The sequence below is a fragment of the Puma concolor genome, chromosome A2, assembly GCF_028749965.1.
Source record: "Puma concolor isolate L17-30 chromosome A2, mPumCon1.1.hap2, whole genome shotgun sequence".
NCBI lineage: Eukaryota > Metazoa > Chordata > Mammalia > Carnivora > Felidae > Puma > Puma concolor.
This window is the reverse complement of record NC_141668.1, coordinates 2,060,530-2,087,664: the sequence shown is the minus strand read 5'-3', so window position 1 is coordinate 2,087,664 and position 27,135 is coordinate 2,060,530.

Sequence of the window (27,135 nt, the reverse complement as noted above, 5' to 3'; positions counted from 1 at the left end):
GGACTCTCTGCTTTGGAGGCCATGGGTCACCTCCATCTCTGCCACCATGCTCCCCCGTCAGAGGCTAAGGACCTGACTGTCTGGGAGGTTCCAACCCTACGGGCTCCTCTTGCAGTCACCTCACCCGCCCAGGGCACCGCCCAGCTTCAGTTACTGTCCATACGCCAATTACTCCAAAATCTGTATTTCCGTCCAACAGGGGTCTCCTGAAACTCAAGTACACATGTCCAAAGGCCTGCCGTACATGTCCGCACCATTTTTCACAGCACGTCCAACTCGGCGGAAGAACGCACTCCCGAATTCCACGCAGCCCGCCCCTCCCACATTTCCACCTTAGCGGATAGCAGCGCTGCCCAGACCCCACGTCCCGCCACCCATCAACTCCTAGACGCTGCTGTTTGTTCACAATCTCCACCTTAATCGGAGCCGCTGCCGTCTTGCTCAGCCCACAACAACGGCTTCCTGTCTAGTCCTCCTGCCTCTCCACCTCCAAACCGTCTTCCACCTTGCAAATACGGTAATAACTCAAAGATATTTACCCACTTAGAACAGTTCAAGAGATAATGTCTAAAGTCACTAACATGGGTGAAAAGGCCCTTCTGTGTGGTCAGAACTGTGGAGAGTCTGGAAATGATGACGAATGAAAAACAGCCAAAGAAACCGAAGTGGAACCTGTATCTCAGAAAACCTGAGAGGAAACTTCGGTGATCGTCGTCAATTTTCTGTGCCTCTGCCCTCACTTACTTCATCCCAATGTAATTTATTCGGGAGTATAAAGTGAGTATCTAAGTTGACCTTTTGAAGTGATATCAAAATTAGTAGCTGGCTGTCACATACAGAATATATGACATTCTCGTGTATATAAAAATACAAGTAGGAGGAGCCAAGATGGCGGAACGGCACGGGAGCTTTTTTGTGTCTCGCGTCCGTGAAATGCAGCCCGATCAACACTGAACCATCCCGCACAGCTAGAACACTGACCTGAGGATTAACACGACCATCCGCACAACCCGAACCACAGAATTCAGCAGGTACGCGGCAGGGAGAGGTGAACGGGGGCCAGAAAGCGGCGGAGGGCAGGGAGCCGTTTTTGCAGGCGGAGAGAGGATGGAGAGGCGGGGGGCTGAACACGGGAAAAGCAGCCCCCCAAAAGCAGCTGGAGAGAAAGAGGAAAAGTGGGAACAGCCGCAGGGTCCGAACTGAAAAGGGAGAAAGGACAGGGTTTCAATGCCATCAAGACTCTATAAACGGGAGCGGCTCGGTACCTGGCGGGGCTCTGGCGGGAAGGGCGGGTCCTCGGGAGCAGAGTCAAGTCCGGTGGGTCTTCGGGCCCCACGGGAGAGGCGGTTCCCCTGCCGGGAGGACATCTGGCAGGGGCGGCGCGGCCCCCCACGGGCAAAGGTGCCAGCAGCCCCCGGAGAGCGGCCACGCTCGCTGGTGCTGGGACGGGGTCCTTGGGGGTGAAGCCCGGGGCCAGGTGCGCCTTGCGATTTGCCACCATCCCCGAAACGCTGCTGCCGCACGACCGCCTGAACTTTTTCTCGGGCGGGCTGGCACCCGGCCGCAGTCCCCGGGCGTCGGCAGCAGCACGGTCCCGCGACCGCTCCGGGGGGGCGGCGGGCACCGGCCTTGGCTCGGTGAGACCCTCGCAGAGGATGTGAGCGGGTCAGAGCTCAGTCCCTCAGAAGTGAGGGGTCGGGAACCACAGCCGCGTCGGAGATAAAACTCAGGAGGGAGGCGCCGCCTGGGGCTCGGTCACGGGCACTGTAAAAGCCGGGGGCGGACGGAAGGCGGAGACGAAGGACTGGTGCGCGACTGCTGGTCCGGGAGACCAGAATTCCGATACCAGAGACCGGGCAGCTGGGTGACGCCATTTTTTTACCGCTCCCGCGCATGCGCATATGCACCTACGGGCGCCAGAGCAATCCACCCCAGTAGGCTGGCAGCGCCATCTAGTGGAGAGTGGAGACGTTACACTGAGCCCCGCCCAACTGGGCCAACCTCAGTCTTCAGGAACACCCCAAATCTCTCCACCTGCTCAGTTTACGGACTATACAGTGCTTCATAGTTTGACTTCTAGGAGAAAACGAAGTAATTTCAATTGCATTTCAGTCTATTCGCTGGTCCATCTGTTCCATTTTCTTTCCTTTTTTTTTTATTTTCTTTTTCTTGAAAACAGAAAGAGAAAAAACTTATTTTTATTTTCAATTTTTATTAAAAATATTTATTTTTTTCTACTGTATTTTTTACTTTTTTGTAAATTTTTCAAATTCTATTTTACTTCCATAAATTCATTTTATTTCATTGTATTCATTTTCTCAAATTTTCAAACGTTTTCCATTTTTTTTCTTTTTTCTTGCTTTTCTTTTTTCTCCCTTTTCTCCCTTTTTCTCCAATCTCTCAAGCTCCTTTCAATAACCAGACCAAAACACACCTAGGATCTAGCATCATTTATTTGATATTTGTGTGTATGTGTGTGCATGTGTGTTGTTCTTAATTTTTTAATTTTAATTTTTTTACCGTATTCATTCCTTTTCTTCCTTCAAAATGACAAAACGAAGCAATTCACCCCAAAAGGAAGAGTAGGAAGGAAAGACAGCCAGGGACTTAACACAGATACAAGCAAGATGTCTGAACCAGAATTTAGAATCACGATAATAAGAATACTAGCTGCGGTTGAAAATAGATTAGAATCCCTCTCTGCAGAGATAAAAGAAGCAAAAGCTAGTCCAGATGAAATTTTTAAAAATGCTATAACTAAGCTGCAATCTTGAATGGATGCCACGGTGGCAAAGATGGATGAGGCAGAGCAGCAAATGAGTGGTATAGAGGACAAACTTATGGAGAATAATGAAGAAGAAAAAAAGAGGGAGACTAAGGCAAAAGAGCATTATTTAAGAATTAGAGAAATCAGTGACTCATTAAAAAGGAACAACATCAGAATCATAGGGGTCCCAGAAGAGGAAGAGAGACAAATAGGGGTAGAAGGGTTATGTGAGCAAATCATAGCAGAAAACTTTCCTAACCTGGGGAAAGACACAGACATCAAAATCCAGGAAGAACAGAGGACCCCCATTAGATTCCACAAAAACCGACCATCAACAAGGTATATCATAGTCAAATTCACAAAATACTCAGGCAAGGAGAGAATCATGAAAGCAGCAAGGGAAAAAAACTCCCTAACTTACAAGGGAAGACAGATCAGGCTTGCAGCAGACCTATCCACAGAAACTTGGCAGGCCAGGAAGGAGTGGAAGGATATATTCAATGTGCTGAATTGGAAAGATATGCAGCCAAGAATTCTTTATCCAGCAAGTCTGTCATTCAAATTAGAAGGAGAGGTTAAAAGTTTCCCAGACAAACAAAAATTAAAGGAGTACATGACCACTAAACCAGCCTTGCAAGAAATTTTAAGGGGGACTCTCTGAGGGGAGAAAAGATTAAAAAAAAAAAAAAAGACCAGAAAGGACCAGAGAACACCACCAAAAATTCCAACTCTCCAAGAAACATAATGGCAATAAATTCATATCTTTCAGTACTCACTCTAAACATCAACAGACTCAATGCTCCAATCAAAAGACATAGGGTAACAGGATGGATAAGAAAACAAGACCCGGGGGCGCCTGGGTGGCGCAGTCGGTTAAGCGTCCGACTTCAGCCAGGTCACGATCTCGCGGTCCGTGAGTTCGAGCCCCGCGTCAGGCTCTGGGCTGATGGCTCAGAGCCTGGAGCCTGTTTCCGATTCTGTGTCTCCCTCTCTCTCTGCCCCTCCCCCGTTCATGCTCTGTCTCTCTCTGTCCCAAAAATAAAATAAACGTTAAAAAAAAAAAAAATTTTAAAAGAAAACAAGACCCATCTATATGCTGTTCACAAGAGACCCACCTTAAACCTAAAGACACCTTCAGATTGAAAGTAAGGGGATGGAGAACCATTTATCATGCTAATGGTCGACAAAAGAAAACCAGAGTAGCCATACTTATATCAGACAATCTAGACTTCAAGATAAAGACTCTAACAAGAGATGAAGAAGGGCATTATATAATAATTAAAGGGTCTAGCCACCAAGAAGACCTAACAATTGTAAACATTTATGCTCCAAATATGGAGGAACCCAAACATATAAACCAATTAATCACAAACATAAAGAAACTCATTGATAATAATACCATAATAGTAGGGGACTTCAACACCCCAATTACAACAATGGACATATCATCTAACCAGAAAATCAACAAGGAAACAATGGCTTTGAATGACACACTGGACCAAGTGGACTTAACAGATATATTCAGAACATTTCATCCTAAAGCAGCAGAATATACATTCTTCTCCAGTACACGGAAAATTCTCCAGAATAGATCACATACTGGGACACAAATCAGCCCTCAACAAGTACAAAACAATTGAGATCATACTGTGCATATTTTCAGACCACAACGCTATGAAACTCGAAATCAACCACAAGAAAAAATTTGTCAAGATAACAAATACTTGGAGACTAAAGAACATCCTACTAAAGAATGAATGGGCTAACCAAGAAGTTAAAGAGGAAATTAAAAAGTACATGGAAGCCAATGAAAATGATAACACTACAGCTCAAAACTTCTGGGACACAGCAAAGGCAGTCACAAGAGGGAAGTATATAGCAATCCAGGCCTTCCTAAAGAAGGAAGAAAGATCTCAGATACACAACCTAACCTTATGCCTTAAGGAGCTGGAAAAAGAACAGCAAATAAAACCCAAAAACAGCAGAAGACAGTAAATAATAAAGATTAGAGCAGAAATTAATGCTATCGAAACCAAAAAAACAGTAGAACAGATCAATGAAACCAGAAGCTGGTTCTTTGAAAGAATTAATAAAATTGATAAACCACTAGCCAGTTTGATCAAAAATAAAAAGGAAAAGACCCAAATAAATCAAATCAAGAATGAAAGAGGAGAGATCACAACCAACACAGCAGAAATAAAAAGAGCAATAAGAAAATATTATGAGCATTTATACACCAATAAAATGGTCAATCTGGAAGAAATGGACAAATTCCTAAAAACATATAAACTACCAAAACTGAAATAAGAAGAAAGAGAAAAAGTTAACAGACCCACAACCAGTAAAGAAATCGAATTAGTAGTCAAAAATCTCCCAAAAAACAAGAGTACAGGGCCAGATGGCTTTCCAGGGGAATTCTACCAAACACTTAAGGAAGAGTTAACACCTATTCTCTGAAGCTGTTCCAAAATATAGAAATGGAAGGAAAACTTCCAAACTCTTTCTATGAAACCAGCATCACCTTGATTCCAAAACCAGACAGAGACCCCAGTAAAATGGAGAACTATAGACCAATTTCCCTGATGAACATGGATGCAAAAATCCTCAACAAAATATTAGCCAACCAGATCCAACAATACATTAAAAAAATTATTCACCACGACCAAGTGGGATTTATACCTGGGATGCACAGCTGGTTCAATATCCGCAAAACAATCAATGTGATTCATCACATCAATAAAAGAAAGGACAAGAACTGCATGATCCTCTCAATAGATGCAGAGAAGGTATTTGACACAATACAGTATCCTTTCTTGATAAAAACCCTTAAGAAAGTAGGGATACAAGAATTATACCTTGAGATCATAAAAGCCATATATGAAAGACCCAACGCCAACATCATCCTCAATGGGGAAAAACTGACAGCTTTCCCCCTAAGGTCAAGAACAAGACAGGGATGTCCACTCTTGCCACTGTTATTCAACATAGTATTGGAAGTCTTAGCCTCAGCAATCAGACAACACAAAGAAATAAACGGCATCCAAATAGGCCAGGAGGAGGTCCAACTTTCACTCTCTGCAGATGACATGATACTCTATATGGAAAACCCAAAAGATTCCACCAAAAAACTGCTAGAAGTGATCCATGAATTCAGCAAAATGACAGAATATAAAAATCAATGCACAGAAATCAGTTGCATTCCTCTACACTAACAATGAAGCAACAGAAAGAGACAAGGAATCGATCCCATTTACAATTACACCAAAAGCATAAAATACCTAGGAATAAATCTAACCAAAGAGATGAAAAATCTATACACTGTAAACTATAGAAAGCTTATGAAAGAAATTGAAGAAGACACAAAAAAAATGGAAAAAGATTCCATCTCCTGGATAAGAAGAACAAATATTGTTAAAATGTCAACACTACCCAAAGCAATCTACGTATTCAATGCAATACCTACCAAAATAACACCAGCATTCTTCACAGAGCTAGAACAAACAACCCTAAAATTTGTATGGAACCAGAAAAGACCCCGATAGCCAAAGCAATCTTAAAAAAGAAAACCAAAGCAGGAGGCATCACAATCCCGGACTTCAAGCTGTATTGCAAAGCTGTAATCATCAAGACAGTATGGTACTGTCACAAGAACAGACACTCAGATCAATGGAACAGAATAGAGAACCTGGAAATGGACCCACAAACATATGGCCAACTAATCTTTGACAAAGCAGGAAAGAAAATCCAATGGAATAAAGACAGTCTCTTCAGCAAGTGGTGCGGGAAAACTGGACAGCGACATGCAGAAGAATGAACCTGGACCACTTCTTACACCAGACACAAAAATAAACTCAAAATGGATGAAAGACCTAAACGTAAGACAGGAAGCCATCAAAATCCTCGAGGAGAAAGCAGACAAAAAACTCTTTGATCTTGCCCGCAACAACTTCTTACTCAGCACGTCTCCGGAGGCAAGAGAAACAAAAGCAAAAATGAACTGTTGGGACCTCATCAAGATAAAAATCTACTGCACAGCAAAGGAAACAATCAGCAAAACTAAAAGCCAATCGACAGAATGGGAGAAGATATTTGCAAATGACATATCAGATAAAGGGTTAGGATACAAAATCTATAAAGACCTTAACAAACTCAACACCCAAAAAACAAATAATCCAGCGAAGAAATGGGCAAAAGACATGAATAGACACTTCTCCAAAGAAGACATCCAGATGGCCAACCGACACATGAGAAAATGCTCAACATCACTCATCATCAGCGAAATACAAATCAAAACCACAAGACACCACCTCACACCTGTCATAATGGCTAACATTAACAACTCAGGCAACAGCAGTTGTTGGTGAGGATGCAGAGAAAGAGGAACTCTTTTGCCCTGCTGGTGGGAATGCAAACTGGTGCAGTCACTCTGGGAAACAGTATGGAGGTTCCTCAAAAGATTAAAAATAGAACTACCCTATGACCCAGCAATGGTAGTACTAGGTATTTATCCAAGGGATACAGGGATGCTGTTTTGAAGGGGCACATGCACCCCAATGTTTATAGCAGCACTATCAACTATAGTCAAAGTATGGAAAGAGCCCAAATGTCCCTCGATGGATGAATGGATAAAGAAGATGTGGTATATATATACAATGGAGTATTACTCAGCGATCAAAAAGAATGAAATCTTGCCATTTGCAACTACGTGGACAGAACTAGAGGGTATTATGCTAAGCGAAATCAGTCAGAGAAAGACAAATATCATATGACTTCACTCATATGAGGACTTTAAGAGACAAAACAGATGAACATAAAGGAAGGGAAGCAAAAATAATACAAAAACAGGGAGGGAGACAAAAACATAGATTCTTAAATATGGAGAATAAACAGAGGGTTACTGGAGGGGTTGTGGGAGGGGGGGATGGGCTAAACAGGTAAGGAGCATTAAGGAATCTACTCCTGAAATCATTGTTGCACTGTATGCTAACTAACTTGGATGTAAATTAAAAAAATAAACTTAATTTAAAAATTTTTAAAAATACAAGTAAATTCAAAATGAATACATTTAAGGCTCTCTGATTTTCAAGTTATTTACTTTCTTGAACAGGTATCACACTGGCTAATTAAGTAACTTTATAGCCAATATCCCCTTACCACCCTTCCTTTTTAAAACTTCTATAACTATTCATTCTATAACTAGTTAAAATAGATAAAAAGCAATCTGGCACATAGTAATCTCTAAATAAATGTTGTCAATAATAGTATTATTGCTTATTAGGTTTATTCTCAACTTGAAAATGATTTTGTCAATTCAAAAAATACAGAAGACGGACTGCAATCCAATTTTCATCGATTATTTTGGCCCTAGAAATTATTTATTTTTTTAAGTTTATTTATTTTGAGAGAGAGACAGAGAGAGAACCCCAAGCAGGCTCTGCACTGTCGGCACAGAGTCCAATGCGGGACTCAAACCCACAAACCATGAGATCATGACCTGAGCCTAAGTTGGATGCTTAACCAACTGAGCTGCCCAGGAGCCCCTCTAGCAATTAATTTTTAAAAGACTGACACCTTCATAGTATTCACTCTCCATATAAACAAAAAGAAAATGTTTCTCCATTTATTCTCTTCGTTTCTTTCTCTCAACTGAATACATAATACTTTCCCTAGAATAGGTTCTATACTTTCCTTCTTAATCTTATTATTTTAGGCAGGAATCACTAGCTTCAAAAAATAAAATCCCAAACGAATACAAAAAAGGGAGATTTTATGGCTAGAATAAACCCCATGGCATTCAAAGGCAAAAAACAAAATATAGACAAATGTCACAGGGACAGAAACAGGATGGACTGGAACCATGGCTCTTCCTTCCCCCTCTCTCTCTGGAGCCACATGATTTTCTCTGTTTCCTTTCTCCATGAATCTGTTCCATTCCTGTGCTTCTCTCTTCAGACCACCGTCTCTACTTACTCATAGTTTCTCTTTCTCCATAATTTTAGTTAACACATAGCTTTGGTTTGCCAGGGCCCATTTCTACCTTTGAATGAATTTTTACTTCTGCCCCCTTCACCAATGAACTCTATAGTCTGTCTCTGTGTCTCTGAGCTCTAATTCATAAGAAAGAAAATCTGATGTGTTGTTGGCTAATCCATGGCTGTTTTGGATTAGCAATTTCACTCCTGGACCAACCAGTCACCTTTGGGGTGCAAGGGCAGTACAGTGAGAAGAGAAAAGCAGTCTAATGTGATATGTAGGCTAGCCATATGTACAACAGTGGATGAGGCAGGCAAGATCTCTAGTACAGTAAAGAAATGATAGACATATCTAATAAGAGTCTTAGGCATTGTACATAAATTTTTTATCATAAGCAGAATTTGTTTTTCATTATATTATCCACAAGTTATCCCTACATATAGTAATAATCTTGACATTTGTGTATTTATTATATATCCAGCAACTTTACTCATTAAATCCAATTGTTTTCAACTTTATTATTTCTTGAGTTTTTCAGTCCTAACACTTAAAATAATGATTGATTTTTTTCCCTCTATTTTAAAATGTTATTATTATGGGGCGCCTGGGTGGCTCAGTCGGTTAAGCGTCCGACTTCAGCTCAGGTCACCATCTCACGGACCGTGAGTTCGAGCCCCGCGTCGGGCTCTGGGCTGATGGCTCAGAGCCTGGAGCCTGCTTCCGGTTCTGTGTCTCCCTCTCTCTCTGCCCCTCCCCCGTTCATGCTCTGTCTCTCTCTGTCTCAAAAATAAATAAATAAATATTAAAATGTTATTATTATCAATTTTTATTACTACCAATTTTTGCAATTGCTAGGATTTTCAGAATAGCATTAATAATGGGATCATAATTATTCATTGTTTTTTGTGGTTTCAACAGTATTTCCTCTAATATTTCACTAGTAAGTACCGTGCTGAAAATCGGGAAATTATGTGACAAATGTTTCAGAAATGTAGATGAGTAATACAAATATAATACACATGGGACAAGGTAAGACATTGAGGACCAGCTTGCAGCTCCCAGACCTGAGAAGAAATCATGATAGGAAAGATGAGGCAGAGAGATGGGAGCAGATTATGACATGAATCGGGACACACCGTCCGTCCCCTGAATATCTGAGAGTGGCTTTCCTGCAACTCCAGTAGCTATGTGAAGCAGTAAGTCAAAAGCGTGGATGGTGCTGCCTCCTACAGTGGTGATGCCAGGCCAGAAAGGGTGTTGGGCAGAGCTCCACTGTCCCCCCCGACGTGGAGGTGAATGCAGAAAGCCAGCTCCTGGTACTACAGCGACTTCGCCAACTCTAGTCATCTTAAATAAGATTTTTAGGTGGGGGAGAACTTATAAAGGATAAAAATGACATGCTGTGAAAGTAAATATCCTGCCACAGAAATCCTTACGTTATGTACTATTTTAAAACTGAGTTTTAAAACATTACAACGTGCTCTGGGCAAAAATCCTTTCTTTTTTTATAGTCATTATTTTTCTATGGTCAAATATTTTTAGGTTTTAGATGCATTAAGTCAGTTATGTTGATTACAACATGTTTTAATTAGCATAATATGTATCTATCCGCCTTTCCAAATAGATTAAAATCTTCTTGGAACAGTCCCATGGTTTATGCCTCCTTTATATTCTACACGGCAGCTGTCATTCTGCTGTGACTATGATAAGCGTTCAATAAATACTTACTGGGTATAAACAAAAATTGCAAAAAGCTGTTGATGGCCAGGAATCCCACTACTAACCTGAGTCATTATCTCATAAATACTTCGTACTGGTATCAGGTGCAAGGGAACTCAAGAGGGTATGAATAGACTGGTACACAAGCCTATTTCTGTCCCACGTTGAAACTGTCAGCCTGGAACACGGTGGAAAACTAGAGAATGCACTCGGTGTGCATGTGTACAGGTGTGTGTACCAGCACAGGTAAAGTTTATTTTGCTTCACAGGTTTTTTGTTCTTGTTTGGTAGAGAAACGGGGCAAAATGGCCCCTACAAGTCCAAAGCATAAACTTATAGGTGAGCTCTTCAGGCTTTTTCTCAGAATGAACTCATTTTTTACTTTACATTTAATTTTTTTTTAAATACCCATTTATTTTTAAGAGAGAGAGAGAGAGAGACAATGCACAAGCGGGGTGGGGGACAGAGAGAGAGGGAGACACGGAATCCGAAGCAGGCTCCAGACTCCGAGCTGTCAGCACAGAGCCCCATGTGGGGCTGGAACTCACAAACCGTGAGATCATGACCTGAGCCGAAGTCGGATGCTCAACCTACTGAGCCACCCAGGCGCCCAGTCTTTACATTTCATTTCAATAATCTTGTGTCTGTCAAGTTTTTACACCGAATGGTTTACATAATATATAAAAGTTTCATTTTTTAAATAAAGTCTAAAAACATTTGCTATCTACGAGTCTCTTGAAATAATTGGAATGTGTTTGGGACCAGAGGCAAAATAAAAACACTGTTTTCTTTGGTTTATTTACCATTTACATAAATCAGGAAAACATATTTTAATCCTTTGAAAGCCGAGACCAAATGGGTGAGTATCAGACACGATCCATATACAAAACTCAGGAATAGTGAATGTGGAGGGAGGAAGAGGCGTGCTGCCAGCCCACGCTGAGGAAAGGGATGTCAAGCAGCTCACCCATGCATCCGACCGATGGTTGATGGGTAATAATCACCTTCCTCCACGCGGGACATGTGCCATTTGAACACACTGACCCACCATGTTAACTTATCCAATGCTCGGCTTCACGGGCCTGCTATTAGATTTATGATATCTATTATTGAGTTGTAGATCAACCTAGATATTACATGTCAGTGTAAACACCTTTTCACACTCTTCACCATATAACTTGTCACTTTTAATCTCCTACAGTGATGTTAAGCATCTCCTTACCATCAAACTGTAAATACAGCATAGACCATATTTTCTACGTGACTAAAAGGGATGATTGAAGAGTTGATTGAAAAAGAAATTCCTTGATTCATTTCACCTGCAGTTCCCCAGGAATACGCCAAGATTTATGTCCCAGCACGGGCTGTCTGATTAGTTCACTCTGGGCTAAAAAGGCAAACCATTAAAGGCATTAAAATTTCAACAAGAATGTTATCTGCACAGTAAGCACAAGAGTGACATCTTGTGCCTATGAACACACGAGTTCCTGCAGACCTGCCATTTCTCAGAGAAAATCTGGGGACTCGTGAATCAGCACAGAGCCTATCTGGTACCATTTAAATACTGAAACTTAGAAAATGCTGCAAGTACCTTGGTATATGGACCAACCCCAGGAGGGGAGGTTGTCTGAACCTTTCACTTAGCATATACGGCACACAAATGTGGGGCCTTCAGCTTTTTTCATTATTTAAGAATGACTGGATGTAACAGAAAGAACACTGGGCCAACAGCTCTTGGATTATTTTTATACAAACACGGTCAAAAAAAACCAAAAACAAAAGAAAGCCTATGTCGTTGCTGAAGACCACATTTTATGTGACTCAAGACTTCCTTAACCGCTGACAACATTTAAGAGTTACCTACAGGCACAATAGTGTTGTGTAATAAACAACCACAAACGTCAGGGGCGCGAAATAAGTGTGTGTGTGGCTCGTACGCGCTAGCGGGTCAGCTGATCCAGGTCGGGCCCAGCTACAACTCAGCTCTGCTTCATGTGTCTCATCCTGGGAACAACCAGCCAGCGGGGGTGAGCAGAGACGGGAGCAGGAGAGTGAACACAACGCACAGGCCTCTGAGTGTTGGCCTATAACTGCACACCATCATACCTACTGGCCAAAGCAAGTCACGTGAACCCAAAGTCAAGGGCAAGGAGGTACATCGGACCTGTAGCGGGGGAGTGCAAGTTCACATGATGAACCATGTATCCGAGAAGGAGTGAAGACACAGGGCATGTATGCAATGTATCATGCCAACACACAAGAGGAAAAGTTCCTGGAAAAAGAGAAGCCCCGATCCACATGCCCGTTCTTCCTTACATAGTGGACACTCCAGCCCAGCTACTGAAACCCACTCATGTGATTTAAGTCAATAGGTATTTGTTTTGACCACCTCTCAACGAGACTTGAGGTCGGGCCTGGGTTACTGGTCTGGTTCAGCAATCTGTGAACTCAGATCCATGCGCCCTCCCCGCCCAGGCAATGTGGACACATAGGTGGCAAAGTCAAAGACCCTTCCTATTCATTACACAGGATACCAGAAAATACGCACTATATGAATACAAGTTGCATTCGACTCCTCTTCCAAAACAGATACTCAAGAAGCAAATGAATAATAAAGCAGGTAGTTTTGTAATCGGAATCAAAAAAGTGTAAAGCTTTGCTTTTATAAAAAACTTTAGAATAAAAAAACCTAAATGTGAGAAACTTGAAAATGCATCTCGGTCAATAATCTGAATGTAAAATTGCTTTTAATTTGTTGATACTAAACTCATCATTTCCTTCCCAATGCTATGGCATTGTTCTCAGAGCATATTTTTGTGAATCACATGCTCACGGGATTCTATATCCAACACATTTCATGAGTGGGTGTGATAGGCCTACCAGTGTCAGAGTATGGACCCAAGAAAATACATTAGTAAAACATTTTAGCAATTTGAAATATTTATTTGTTAGCTGAAGAGAAACCAATAAAAGACGAAGTCTCTGGGGAAGGAAACAGGAGAAACCTGAGAAACGTGGCCCTAATCTGTCGTCAACAAGACCTACAGCATCAGGAATCAAAGGGACTCTCGGCCTCACCGTGATTTTAGGAATGTCCCCTTTTCTATGATCACCATCTGTGAGCAGTTAGAAAACAGTTATAGATAATAATCATCAGGGAGATGAGGGGAGCTGCAAAATGATGTCTGCGATCCCTCAAAGGTTGGCTATTCCAAAGCTCTAAAAGATCCTCTTGGACGTACTTAGGTATGACATAAAGCCTGAAATCTACATTCCAGTATTTCAGGATGGCGTCCCTCTGTGTGAGTGTCCCTTATAGCAGTCTTAAAACTTTCATCTGTGTTTGAAATTTTCCCAAAGAAAAAAGTTGAAAACATTAAACAATCAATGAATATCTTTTGGAGGCTTCTAGCCAAGATGTCATCATAGAGGCAGTTTTTGACAAACCCTCTCGGCCCCAACCACTTAACACGATGGATAAAATCTACCAAGCAAAAACAAAACAAAAACAAAAAAAAGACACGACCAAGCTCAAAATCAGCTAACTAGCTCTATGAACCAAAGGCAGCACACCATGTAAATAAAGCTGGGGGTAGGACCAAAGCCACAGGCTTGCTGGAAGTCGGGTCTGGAAACAGCCACACCACAACGATCCAGAGTCTCAGGCAGCAGAGTAGAAAAGCTCGCACGGGCCGAGATCCAAGCAGGGTGTCTGACTCATCTCATAACAGCAAAGCATTCAGAACAAAGCCAGAGAGCACCTCACAAGAGCAGTCATATACCACTCCTCCTTTTGATCCTGAACAATTCCAAATAAAATATTAGTGAATCAACAGTGTATAGAGAGATAAGTTACTACGGCAAAGTAGGATTTCACTTAAGAATGTAAACTGGTTCAACACGAGATTATCTAATCAGGCAACCTATCAAATTAACAGACTAACGAACAAAAGGGAATGATCTCCTCTGTGGATTCAGAAAAGTCATCTTATAATATTGGCAATCATCCATGCTGTTCACATGATATACAAAATAGAAACTTCCTGAACCTGATTCCCAGCTCCGGCCCCCCCAAAATAGAAACAAAAACCCACAGCAGACTTCCCTTCCAGCCATGATAAAGTAGCTTATGGCAAACCACTGTTCCTGCCGACAGGAGGAATCTGGGAGAAGAGAAATTCTGTGTGAAAGCAATGGAGAGCCACTGGGGCAACAAGCACTCAGGAACAAGATGGCGGAGAGGGGAGATCGCACAGGAGGTGAGTGGACGTCCGGCAGCCTCTCCCTTCAAGGCATTTGCTGATTCTGGCCCAGGGCAAGGTTGCGGACCTAAACACAGGCCAGCCCAAAGGCCACGCCGAGAGGCAGAGAACTCTCCTGGGTGTAGCGTCTCACACGGATGGAGGGATCCGCTGGAGGCGTGAGGGACCAGGGCCCCGGCGAGAAGGGAAATTGTGTGCTGGGTCCCGGTGCTGCGAAGGCAGGGAGCCCTAAGGTCAAAAGAAAGCCCCAGGACATGTAGCGAAGTTGTGGCTGGTTGCTAAGAAATCCAGGACCGGCGGCAAGGACAGGTGGCGGAGAAGGCCGGCCGTCACCACTGGCTTTCAGGGGGAACACCTGTGAGGAGCGACGCAAGGGCGATTCTCACCCCGCCTTGAGGGAGGCCAGCCCACGACCCAAAGAGGCCATCACACCCACGTGATTCCCAGAGGAGATGGTGTAGACGTGTCTGGGAGAGGACGACATCAGGCTTCCCACTCGTTTGTGCACAACGGGCAGCCTTAAGGGGGGAAATCCCCTGCAGGTAAAGAGACAGGGCCGTTTAACCCCAAGTCAAGGAAAAACAAGCCAATAGAAAGAGACCCAAGCCAATAGAAAGAGATCTTCAAAGAGATTTGAAGCAAATATTTAAATTATCAGGTAAGGAACTTAAAATAGTTATGAATAATCCGTACAAGGAAATGACGGAGAAATGATGAAAGAAAGGATAGTCTCATCAGAGAACTGAAGTCTGTTAAGAGCCAAACGGAAAGTTTAGAGCCGAACAACACGGGAACGGAAGTTACGAGCTCAGAAGAGTAGCCGACCAGCAGGTGATGCTCAGTGGAAGGAACCATCACCTGGAGGGCATCACAGTGGAGGGCAGTGCAGGGCAGGTGGGTAGGGCATCTACACTGCAGCACAGAGACAAGAGAGGGCCCGGGGAAGACACCACGCTCCACAAGGAGAAGGCGCAGACAACACGAAAAACGCACGGTGTGAAGCGATGACACCCCACTGTCCGGAAGCTTCTGGAAGATGTCATCAAGCCACAGGGTTGAGAAGTTCTGCAAATTCCAAGCAGGATCCATGGCGGGGGGGGGGGGGGGGGGGTCCTCGGCAACCACCGCGCTCACTGGTGAGAAGCTTGCTGCCCAACAGAAGACGGCGTACGAAGCAATCACAGCCGCAGAGACGTGTGCAATTCATACGGCCCACAAAAAAGTGAAAACCACGGTACATTTTTCGAGAGTTGACAAATCCATCTGCAACAACAAGGGAGTCATTCGCTTTGGTCAGCGCGAGAGCCTCCGGTCACCGCACCGGTGGCCCCGGAGCCTCCGGTCCCATCCACGTGGGCCTGCGCACCGGCCGCTGGGTCCTGAGCTCTGCCTGTGTCCCCATCTGCGGAGGGGTCACAAAGAGTGTGCCAAGACTTGCGTTTTCCTAAGACCGCCTCCCCTGGACCCGGGGGCTCCACGAGCCACGGCCCCCCCTCCACGCCCCAGGTTATCACCAGCGGTCATCCTGCCGAAAGTCTCACCGCAGCCTGGCGAGGCCACCGCGTGTCCGCCGACAACATCCGGCTCTTCCCGCCGGCCACCTGGCCACTGAGCCGATTTATTCCAGCAGAACGCACTTGCAGGCCCCCATGGCTGATGAGGTGACCGACCACGACCCAAAAACACAGTGGGACCAGCACAATAGCAGCTTCTCTCCTCTCGTGTCACATCCCAGACAGAGTCAGCAGCTGGACGACTAAGGCACGAGGTCTCTCCAGGGCCCAGGCCGGCTAGTCAGCCCTGCCATGCTCCCCGTGTGGCAACGTCCGGGTCCAAGGCCACAGCGGCCTCTAGCTCGCGCCAGCAGGCAGGCAGGCGGGGAGGGCGTCCAGGCAGGGGCGGCTGCCACGGGGCACTCCAGCCACACCCGGGGGCAGGAGCGTCTTGGGAAGGCAGCTCTAGCTTCCCAGACTCCCCAAAACCAGGAACAGAGCCGACCCAGAACACCGCAGGGCCGGCCCCGGGATCCCCAAACCGCGGCCCTTCCCGCAGGGGCAGGTCTGCCTGCGGGGAGCCAGGCCAGGGTTGTGTGGTTGTACTTTCCCTCCCGGACTCACAGCCGCGTCCCCGCCGTTCTCCTCCAGACCACCGCCGGCTCTCTGCTGCATCCACGCCTTCACGTCCGCGGGAGGAAGGGACTGCGGGGACCCGACTCCCCGGCCCTTGGTCTACTGCCGCGCCCGCCTGTTGAGCCCCGGGTCCCCCCAGGTCCAGAACCAGGAAAGAAAAGGTCAAGGTGTTGCTTTCCTCCCAGACCCCTGGACCCCTGCACAGTGCACCCCTCCCCACCTCTGCGTTCCAAGAGGAGAAGCTGAAGTGACACATCCAATGACGGCTGTCCTTCGCTCCGAGACCTAATTCTACCCGCGTGGGGGCCGAGCCCAGAGGCATCAGTCACAGAACAGACGGGTGTCCTCCACGGCGGCCTTCGAATCACCCATACAGAAACACCAGCGGTGGTATATTTTGTCCACGCATATACACGCACCACATGCACACACACACCACACACACACACACACACACACACACACACACACACACACACACACACACACACCAAGCCCTGGCGAATCCCTCCTGCCCCAACTGAGGCATTCCATTACACAATAAACAATAAATGCCACTCAGGGACATAAAAGAAACTTAAATAGGAGAATACACATGTTTTGTCCCTTGGTAGAAAAATTCAGCATTGTAATATGTCCGTTCTCCCTAAATTAATAACATAATTTCCATCTGAATCTTAATAAGATCATTTTCAAAATTTGAAAATTATACTTCACAACTGATGAGCACTCATATATGAGTCTATCTATGGAGAGAATTCGGGAGACTTGAACCACCAGATACTAAAACAAATGAGCATAATGGTCTAGAACAGGTGGAGGAAATAATTATATGCATAAACAGAACAAAACAGAATCCAAAAATAGGTCCTAGCATACACGGAAATTAAATATATAATAAAGGAGGCATTTGAAATCACCATAGTGAAGATGACCTAGTAAGAAATGGTTTTTAGAACAACTGTATTGCTATTTAGAAAAAAATTATGTCTGACCCATATCTCACATCTTACACTAAAACAAATTACAGGTGGACTACAGTTAAAAGGAGGGAAATAAGAACAGAAATGGAACTAATTAGATGACTATTTCTATAATCTACAAGTGGAGAAAGGCTTTCTAAGACTGACATCAAAGCAGAAACCATAAATACTGGTTAAAATGAAAATGTGAGATACCTTCGTGCCAAAAAAAATACTATTTATTGATTAAAGTGAAAATAGTAATATAATTACATTGAAGGAGAAGGCACGGGTGATATAAAATCATTAAATATTCTTCATAGAAGGAGATAAAAAAAGACAGTGCCCAAAATGCAAGGAATTGCAATCAACTATGATGGCAAAGATTTGGGGAAAGGGTGTTCCCTTCACTGTTCACAGAAGCAGGAGTTACAATTTTTTAAAAATAAATCTAGCAATATACAGAAAAGCTTACATGTACATCTGTATCTATCTCCCTGCTTACTCCCATCCCAAAGGGCTGAAAGTGCCAGTATGTAGATGGACTTGAAGCCTAGTCATCTCTTGTATGGCCCTTGTGCTTCTAGAAGCTTCCTTGGTCCTTATTTTGTGTTGCTGGAGTCAACAGGCAGTGGTCTCCTGGCTCATGATAAAGGCCAGCTCCAGTGTTCCACTGGCGCATACGGACCCAGGTACATCCTGCTCCTCTCACTCACTGTGGGTCAGCTCAGCTCTCAGGCCTCAGTTTCCCCATTTGTCAAAGTAGTTGGATCTTATCTCTAAGACCTTCCTTGTTCTATGGCTCCTTCACTGATGTTAGAAAGGACAGGTACTATGGTGGAACCAATCTCTCTCTCTCTCTCTCTCTCTCCCTCCCTCCGCCTCCAACCCTGGTGTGTGTGTGTGTGTGTGTGTGTGTGTGTGTGTGTGTGTGTGTAAATGTACATGCAGATATTCACATCCTATTGGTTGTTTCTGTACAGAAGCCTGAACAATACAGCTCTCCCATCTCTTAATCCACTTGACCTTCACAACAATCCTGTGATTGGTATGTGACGGATGTGACCATGTGCAGTCATCACTAGGGCTGTGCACAGATATTCCAGCCCCCCACCGTCCCCAACTGCCCCCAGTGACAGGAGTGGCAGGCCACCTCCTTCACTCGGAGCACCCGCCATCGTGAGCCCCTTGGAGGCTGTTGAGCGTGTTAAATTCAGCGGAAACGCCATAGCCTCATGCTTGCGTGGCCGCAGTGATAAAACCCCTGGTGACTCAGCCAGGGACACTGGCATTCCCACCCATTCTGATCTCACGCAAGCTGGCCTGCCTGATGAATGAGCTGTGACATCATAGTGGGTGAGGGTGCCTGCTTAAGCAGGCAGAAAGCATCGGCCAAGGTTAAAGTCAGTGCAAGGGGGAGATGACGCTGTGAATGTTTCCATGAAAAAGGAGAAAGAATCCCGGTGTAATGACTTCTCTTAAACGCAGCCCAGGCCAAAGCCAGCTGTTCCATTGATCATTAAAGTTCTGTTTGGGACCATCTAAACTTGGCAATAAAGTCAGACAGGTACCAGCCAGGATGTGAGGAGGTTTCCTATAAAATGTGGCTTTTTCCGCCTTGAAAAAGAGAAACAAAAGTGGTTCCATGTAAGTTTAGGATCCATCCAGAGAATTTGGGATTAAAAATACAAACAGGTAACTGCAGAGTCAGCATGACTCGGTCAGAGAAGTGTGTTGAATTTTAACATTTTTACGGTTTTTAAATGTGGGTCCTCAGATGAGATAAAGTAATTGTCAAAATAACTAGCCCTTGGGGGCAAAAGAGCCAGGGAAAGCTAAGCCCCCACTGCTGCTTCCCCAAGACTTGGGCTGTGACAGTCAAGAGCAGGCTGGCTTCTGAGGGACAGGGTGGCGGGTATGCGTGGGGAGCAGGTGGGTCCCGCAAGAACACAGACGCTCCCACCCGGAGGGCTGGCTTTGGGCCCAGCTGGCGTCCCCATGAAGAAGTGTAACCAACTGAAGTGAAGACCCAGCGACAGGCAGGAGCTCCAACAGCCTCCACCCGCACATCCTGGGAAGGCGGTCCTGAGGAGTCACGGAGATGGGTAGGAGTCTCCTCCTCTCCCACTGGGTCTACGACACCCAGGTGGTGATAAGGGACTCCGATTCCCCAAAGGAGAGGAGGTGTCGCCCCAGCTGCAGGGCTCTGACTGTAACCTTAAGGGACGTCTGAACACTGTAATGGAAAAACGGAGATCCGTAAGTTTGGCTGACTCGCCAGTCCACGCACGATTTGGGACTCAGCCCAAGCTCGACCCAAGCCAGCCCTGTCCGGGGCAGAGAGAGCCTTGAGAACTGCAGATGTCCTGGAAAGGCACCCCTAAGGTGGGTGCTGGGTTCCAGGGAACGGCCCTCATCCCGCTGGTCTGACGGTGTCTGTTGGGGGCACGTGAGCCCGTCCTGCCTGCCACTGTCTGTGCTCACCAGCCCCCCGACCGCGACCGGCAGGTCTGCCCGCCTGGGGACAGTGTGCTCGCTAGTGTTGCCCCACCTCTCACTGAATTAACAAAGCAGAATTCCGGTTTTATGCGCACATCTCCAGAATTTGCCTAGGATAACTTTGTCCTGAGATCCGCAGAACTCGAAGGTTAAATCCTGAACCCCAGGAAATCATGACACCATCTCACACTTCTTGGGAGACAGCCAGCTGGACTTTCCTTGGCCTTAACCCTGGCCACAAGGCTACGAACATTTGGATTTCTACGGCTCTGCAGGATAAAATCTGTGCTCCTTCACAGGGCATGAAAGATGGTGTCATCTGGCCCCGCCTGGCCCTGGCCCCCGCCTCCAGGTCCCAGCCCCCGCCCCGGCTCCCCGCCCCCAGGTCCCAGTCCCTGGCCCCTGGCCCCCCATCCCTGGCCCCCAGGTCCCAGTCCCTGGCCCCCGGCCCCAGACACCCCCTCCCTGGCTCCCTGGCCCCCCGGCTCCCCGCCCCCAGGTCCCAGTCCCTGGCCCCCGGCCCCCCCATCCCTGGCCCCCAGCTCCCCGCGCCCAGGTCCCAGTCCCCGCCCCCAGACACCCCCTCCCTGGCTTCCTGGCCCCCAGGTCCCAATCCCTGGCCCCCGGCCCCAGACACCCCCTCCCGGGCTCCCTGGCCTCCCGGCCCCCCATCCCTGGCCCCCAGCTCCCCGCCCCCAGGTCCCAGTCCCTGGCCCCCGGCCCCAGACACCCCCTCCCTGGCCCCCTGGCCCCCCCCCCGGCTCCCTGCCCCCAGGTCCCAGCCCCCAGGCCCCGGCCCCCCATCCCTGGCCCTCAGCTCCCCGCCCCCAGGTCCCAGTCCCCGGCCCCCGGGCCCACCCCTTCCGGTCCCCCCAGCTACCCGGCCCCGACCCCATCTTTCTCACACTGTACTTTACTGCAATTCTCAAGGACCCACCCCCCCCACCATGTGCGCACACACGCGTGTGTACCTTCTTCACAAGTGCGTCCCCGTGTAAGCTTGCCCAGCTTCCTCTTTGTCATGGCCAACCCCACCCTCCACGCAGCTGGGGACCCCTCGTCCTGCCTCTGCTGCACTTGGGACCCCGTCTCCTCTCCAGCGAATATTTTATGATGACGCTGGTTTGACTTCTCCCACGCGGGAGGCGCCTAGAAACGAGTGATTCCGTGATTTAACTTTTGGGTCCATGGGATATGTGGCCTGCTCAGTACACAGACCCCAGGCATTTATCAGACATTAAATGAACAGCTAGAATAGTCTGGCCTACGTTTCGGAGGAGGACTCAGTGTGCGAGTGTCCTGGGCGTCTCCCCACTGGCCTGTGCCTGCCGGGAGAGAAAGGCCCATGGGGGATGAAGAAGCTGGGACTGTCCTGACCCCGAGCCCCGCAGGCAGCAGGTGGGACAGCCCCAGGCCTCAGCACGCTCTGCAGCCCGAACGGAGACATGATCCGGGTGACGGGACAGGAAGGAATCCCAGGGCCCGTGGCCCAGGCCGATGCTCCTGGGGATCCAGTCCCTTGTAAGGGTACCCAAGTCTGAAAGTGCCTGTAAAGTCACACTTATTTTCTCCTGACAATTTTTCTAAATCGGGTAAAGAAAGATATTAAATCCAATTTATAATATAATAAATTTTCCAAATTTGAAAAACTACTTTACATTCCACAGGAAAGACTGGGGCTGGAGGAGGGTTGCCCTAACACTCAGGGGCTCCCACCGATTACTTCTCACCGCCGAGGATCTCGTTTTATGGTCCCATTTTTCTAAGTGATATCCTGAACTAAGGAATAATTTAGATAATAAATCCATTTCAATTACTGTCCATTAGAAGACAGGAAAACATTAAACCCAACCAAAGCGCGTAGGAATTACGAGCCGCCTTTCACGTGAAAATCGGCGTAATGCACCCACAGGTGGAACCGTCCCGGCCGCCAAGAGTTCCCTCTTAGGAAAAGAGCACCTTCCACTCAAACGACATGTTTCTGTGCAGCACTTGAGCGTGGACAGACCCCAGCCTTCGAGGCTTCCTTACACGCGGTCGGCCCCCGAGTGAGGCGCAGGGGACAGAGGGCGCAGCGCCTTGCGGGATCCAGGGGTCCGTCCTCACTGCCCGCCCCTCCTTTCCCCCTCTGCCCGCTTCCCTCAGCGACTCCGCGGCCCGAGACCCTCCTGCACCTTCAGACAGAAGCAGAGAAGAGCCTCGGGGTCCGACGGGCAGAGCCCAGGTCAGTGCCCGCCCCAGGCCAACCACACCAATCAGGTGTGCCTTGTATGCAAAGCATGGACGGCTCCGACTCTCAGAGAACGAGGCCGACTCAAGAGTCCAACAAACACCCCCAAGATGGGTCTCTCTCAGCGGCTTCCCTTAAACTGCTCCCAGAGCACTTGAAAAAAAAAAAAAAACATTTAAAGTAATGATTTATGCTGATGGCTATTAAAAGATGGAGACATTTCTTTTTCTTATTTCGCTGTGGTCCTGAGCTTCTGCGGGTCTTAACCAGCCCTCTCACACCAAGAGGCCACAGGCCGGCACCCGCCGTCCTGCGTGGCGCTCCCGCGTCCCTCGTGTTCAACAGCACTGATTGAAGCGCCATGATTCTGTTTCCATCACTGACGTCCGTAAAATCACAGGAGGGCCATCGTGAATGCAGTCATCCCAGCAGGCTTTGGGGATGATCGATCAGAACTGGGAGGGAGGGGGTGGCACCAGCTTGATGGAAATACACCTGTTTGTCAGGAGGACCTGTGGCATCCCCCCCCCCCCCCCCCGGTGCACGCTCCAGGGCGGTGAATGCCCCCCACACCGTGCTCCCTCCTTCACGGCTACCTCTTTCCTGTCTTCCCCTCTGGTGACTGGTGGGGCACCAGGCCACGCTGGGGGCCACCACCCCACAAATGAGTCCCAGGAGTCCAAGAGGCGACTGCCGATTAAACGTGTCATCGCGCGGGGGAAGCAGGAAACAGACGTGGATTTAAGAGTGATTGGGCTATAAAAAATAGTAAAAAAAAAAACAAAAACAAAAACAAAAAAAAAAACCCTGGAAACAAACAAACAAACAAAAAAGAGCGACTGGGCTAAAATGAAAACATCCGGGGCGCCTGGGTGGCTCAGTTGGTTAAGAGGCCGACTTCGGCTCAGGTCATGATCTCATGGTCCGTGAGTTCAAGCCCCGCGTCGGGCTCTGTGCTGACAGCTCAGAGCCTGGAGCCTGCTTCAGATTCTGTGTCTCCTTCTCTCTGACCCTCCCCCATTCATGCTCTGTCTCTCTCTGTCTCAAAAATAAATAAAAAAAAAAAAAAAAAACATAAAATGAAAACATCCAAGTCCTAACTGACTCCTGAAGGAAGCTACAAAACGATCAGCCTTTCCCAACGAGGGTTTGGGGGTTAATCCCACAACCCGTGTTCCTGCGGGCGGCATTTCATTGGGAAGTCCACAGACAGACTCCAGACAGCGAAAGCTGAGGAACAATAAGGGGACGCACAGACAAGATGCTGGGCCTCGGGCCAGAATGACCTGTTGTGTGGAAGGGAGAGTGACCCCCCTACGCCCGGCGGTGCTGTCCCTCAGAGGTCAGCGAAACGTCACCTCTTCAGAAGGGTCTTCCCCGAGGGGCCAGGGCACGTGGGTCCTGCTCACTCCCCACTCCACGTTCTCATCGCTGCACCTGTCACTACAAATATATACACGGTCAGCGGCCCCGCATCCTGCCGGCCGGCCGCAGACGACCCTCGTCTGACACGTGCTCACAAGTCAGTGCACCCTAACGCGACCCCACACACCTGCATCACTCCCCTCCCTCCGTTCCGTCCCGTGGGCATTTCTACCTCCCACCGTCACAGGAGCGGTGAGTGCAGGACGGTACTGTGTTTTCAGAGACACAGACACCAGGGTCCTAGAACTTTTATCACAGGATATCCTCATAATTGTTCTATCTTATTCGTTGTTGCTGTTAATCTCTTACTGTGCCTGATTTAGAAGTTAAACTTACCACCGGTGTGTGTACGAGAAAAAACGCGGTATATACAGGGTTCGGTACCACCTGTGGTTTCCGGCATCCACCTGGGGTCTTGGAACGCGCCCCCCAGGGACGAGGGCAGGACAAGTGTGAATACACATTTATCCTCCATCACTGCGTGACCTGCATGAGAATTTGCCTCTGTCATCTGGTATATGCCACCTGACCCGGCTTACAGAAGTAAGGAAGTGACGGGGCTCAGGACACGCTGCCCCAATACGGCGCCTCGACATGCAAATGTCTCCACCCGAAGGAGGTCCCGACGGCGCCAGAGCGGGAAGGTTCCCCGGCCGCCCCTTCTCCCTGAAGCAGGTCACGGACCCTCACCAGAGAGGGTCCTCTGTGTCCGGAGGAAGGGACAGCCTGTATCTCCTAGACAGAGGGACACTGAGCAGATCCCTGCAAACAGGCCTCCCTCAGTCCCCCCACGACCGCCCTTCCCACACAGCCATCAACCTACTATGCTCCCCACGACTGCCCTTCTCAGACACCCCTCAACCTACTGTGCTCCCCACCACTGCCCTTCCCACCCACGCCTCAACCTACCGTGCTCCCCACGACCGCCCTTCCCACGCACCCCTCAACCTACCGTGCTCCCCACGGCTGCCCGTCATGTCAAATCCCACAGGAAATACTCAGGTCTGCATTTCCTTATGCCCCCGAGCCGCGTGAAACTTGTACTGAACACATCTGTGTACCTTTCTCCTGCTCATCGGTCTTTGCCGGTGTAACTGTCCCCAGCCAGGGACCCTAGGAGGGTGAGGAAACAAGGTTCGCTCTCCTACAGAAGGAAGGAAAGAAGGAGGGAGTGAGAGAAGCGGGGAGGGAGTCTCTTCTGCCTGAACCCCCAGAACACAAAACTGTCTACCGGCACAGACCGCAGAACGTTTGCTATTTTCTGTGTGATTCTGGCAATTTGGCTGGACTGCTTCTTACTGGCACTTCTGTACCTTGTTGACATGAGTCAAGACACCGACACACTTCTCTCTCACCCCATCTTCCCGGCTAGTCGTTTGAGCCAATATTTCACCGACGTGGATTCGCTTCTTATTTGCCAAACCTCACTGTCCCAGGAGCACGCCTGAAAACTTCACGCCCCGCACTTTTCCTGTTCCAGCTTCCCCCGTGACCCTGTATCCCAACACCACACATATTTAAGCTCCCACAAATTCCCCAACCTTCACCTTCCTCAGAAAAAGATACGACGTTGGATCGAGAACAGAAAGTCCAAAACCACAGTCTTCTACTTGGCCGTGCTGGAGCCAGCCCTCAGCTTCCTATGCTACACTTGTGATTCCGAATACAGAGAATTAGTCTGGAAATCACCACTCAAGAAAAGATTTACCTGCAGGCTGTGGGCTCCCAGAGCGCGGCAACTTTCTCGTCTTTATTGTCCCAATTCCTGGCACATAGATATTAGCTAATTCAACATCAGTCATTATTGAAGGATTCAATTATTTTTATTGTATCATACCAAAGCTTTCACTAAAACTTCAGGTCATTAAATGCTCAGCTACCGTTTCTCAAGCATCTCCTTCTGTTAGGGAACGCCTCCCCTCATTTAATCCTTGCAAGAAGGCTTGGACTACAGATTAGCACCACGAATGAAGGAGATTAAGTCATTTGCCCGAGCTCAAAAAGCTGGTAAATGATGGAACTGGTTTTCAAACCCAGACCGTTCTGACTTCGAATGAAAGTTAAAACCGAATGATCTTTACCGACCATCTCTGTGATTAACCAGACCACTCATTTGGGCGTGACACCCCAGTCCCTGAATGCATAGCTTCGAGAAGACCCACAAAATTTAGCGGAGCTGAAATCTTGAGCATTATCTCTTTAAGACTGAATTAGGGCTACAGACCGTGACTGGCGTTTCCAATTTGAGAGCAATACACTGATTGATGTCAATATATCACTGAGAAGGGAGTTTACACATTTTCATGCTGCCCCGTTGGATAAAGTAGCAACATAGACACAAGGATTTCAGACACGTGACGCTACACGTGAGTTAGCAAATGTGATCACCTAAAAATTCCCTTAAAAATGAGGCTGCTTGGGGCGCCTGGGTGGCTCAGTCGGCTCCGGTCACGACCTCCCGGTTCACGAGTTCAAGCCCCACAGGGGGCTTTCTGCCGACAGCGCGGGGCCTGCTTGGGATTCCCTCTCTCTCCCTCTGCCCCTTCCCCCCCCCCAATCAATAAACATTAAAAAAAATACTTTGTAGGAAAGAAAAATGACCCCGCAGTTTTGCGGGGAGCTGGGCACAAGAGTCCTAAGCGGAATTTTGACACTCGCTCTGACGTCTGCCACGCGAGAGCCCGTTGCTCTCAAGTCACGTCGCCTCTTACATCTCAAGTCCAGACGGAACCTGGGGCGCCCGGGGCGACCGAGGCGCGTCTTCCAGGCCCGTCAGCGGAGCCGGGGACACGTCCCGCCCGCACCTTCTGCTCCGAACCGCCCCCCACCCGGGCTCCTGCCAAAGCCCTCGGCAGCCAGCGAACGTGGTGCTGCTCCGGCCGCCAGGACGTGCGGACCCGGTGTGGGGGGCGGGGCGGGACCCCGGGGCACGGCCCCACCCACAGGCTCCTCGCGCGTCAGTTCCGCGCGGGAAGACCACGTGGCCCGAGCCGTGACGCCCGGGTTGCATGGTTAACGTCTCGGGGCCACCACCATGCTTCCCCTGGGAGGTCAGCTGCTGCTCTCGCAGGCACAGGTGGGACAGAAGCGTGGGGGCACCTGCGGCCCTTAATCGGCCTCGGCTCTTAAACCCACGCGCTGTGCAGCCGCCTTGTGGCCCAGTGCCCGC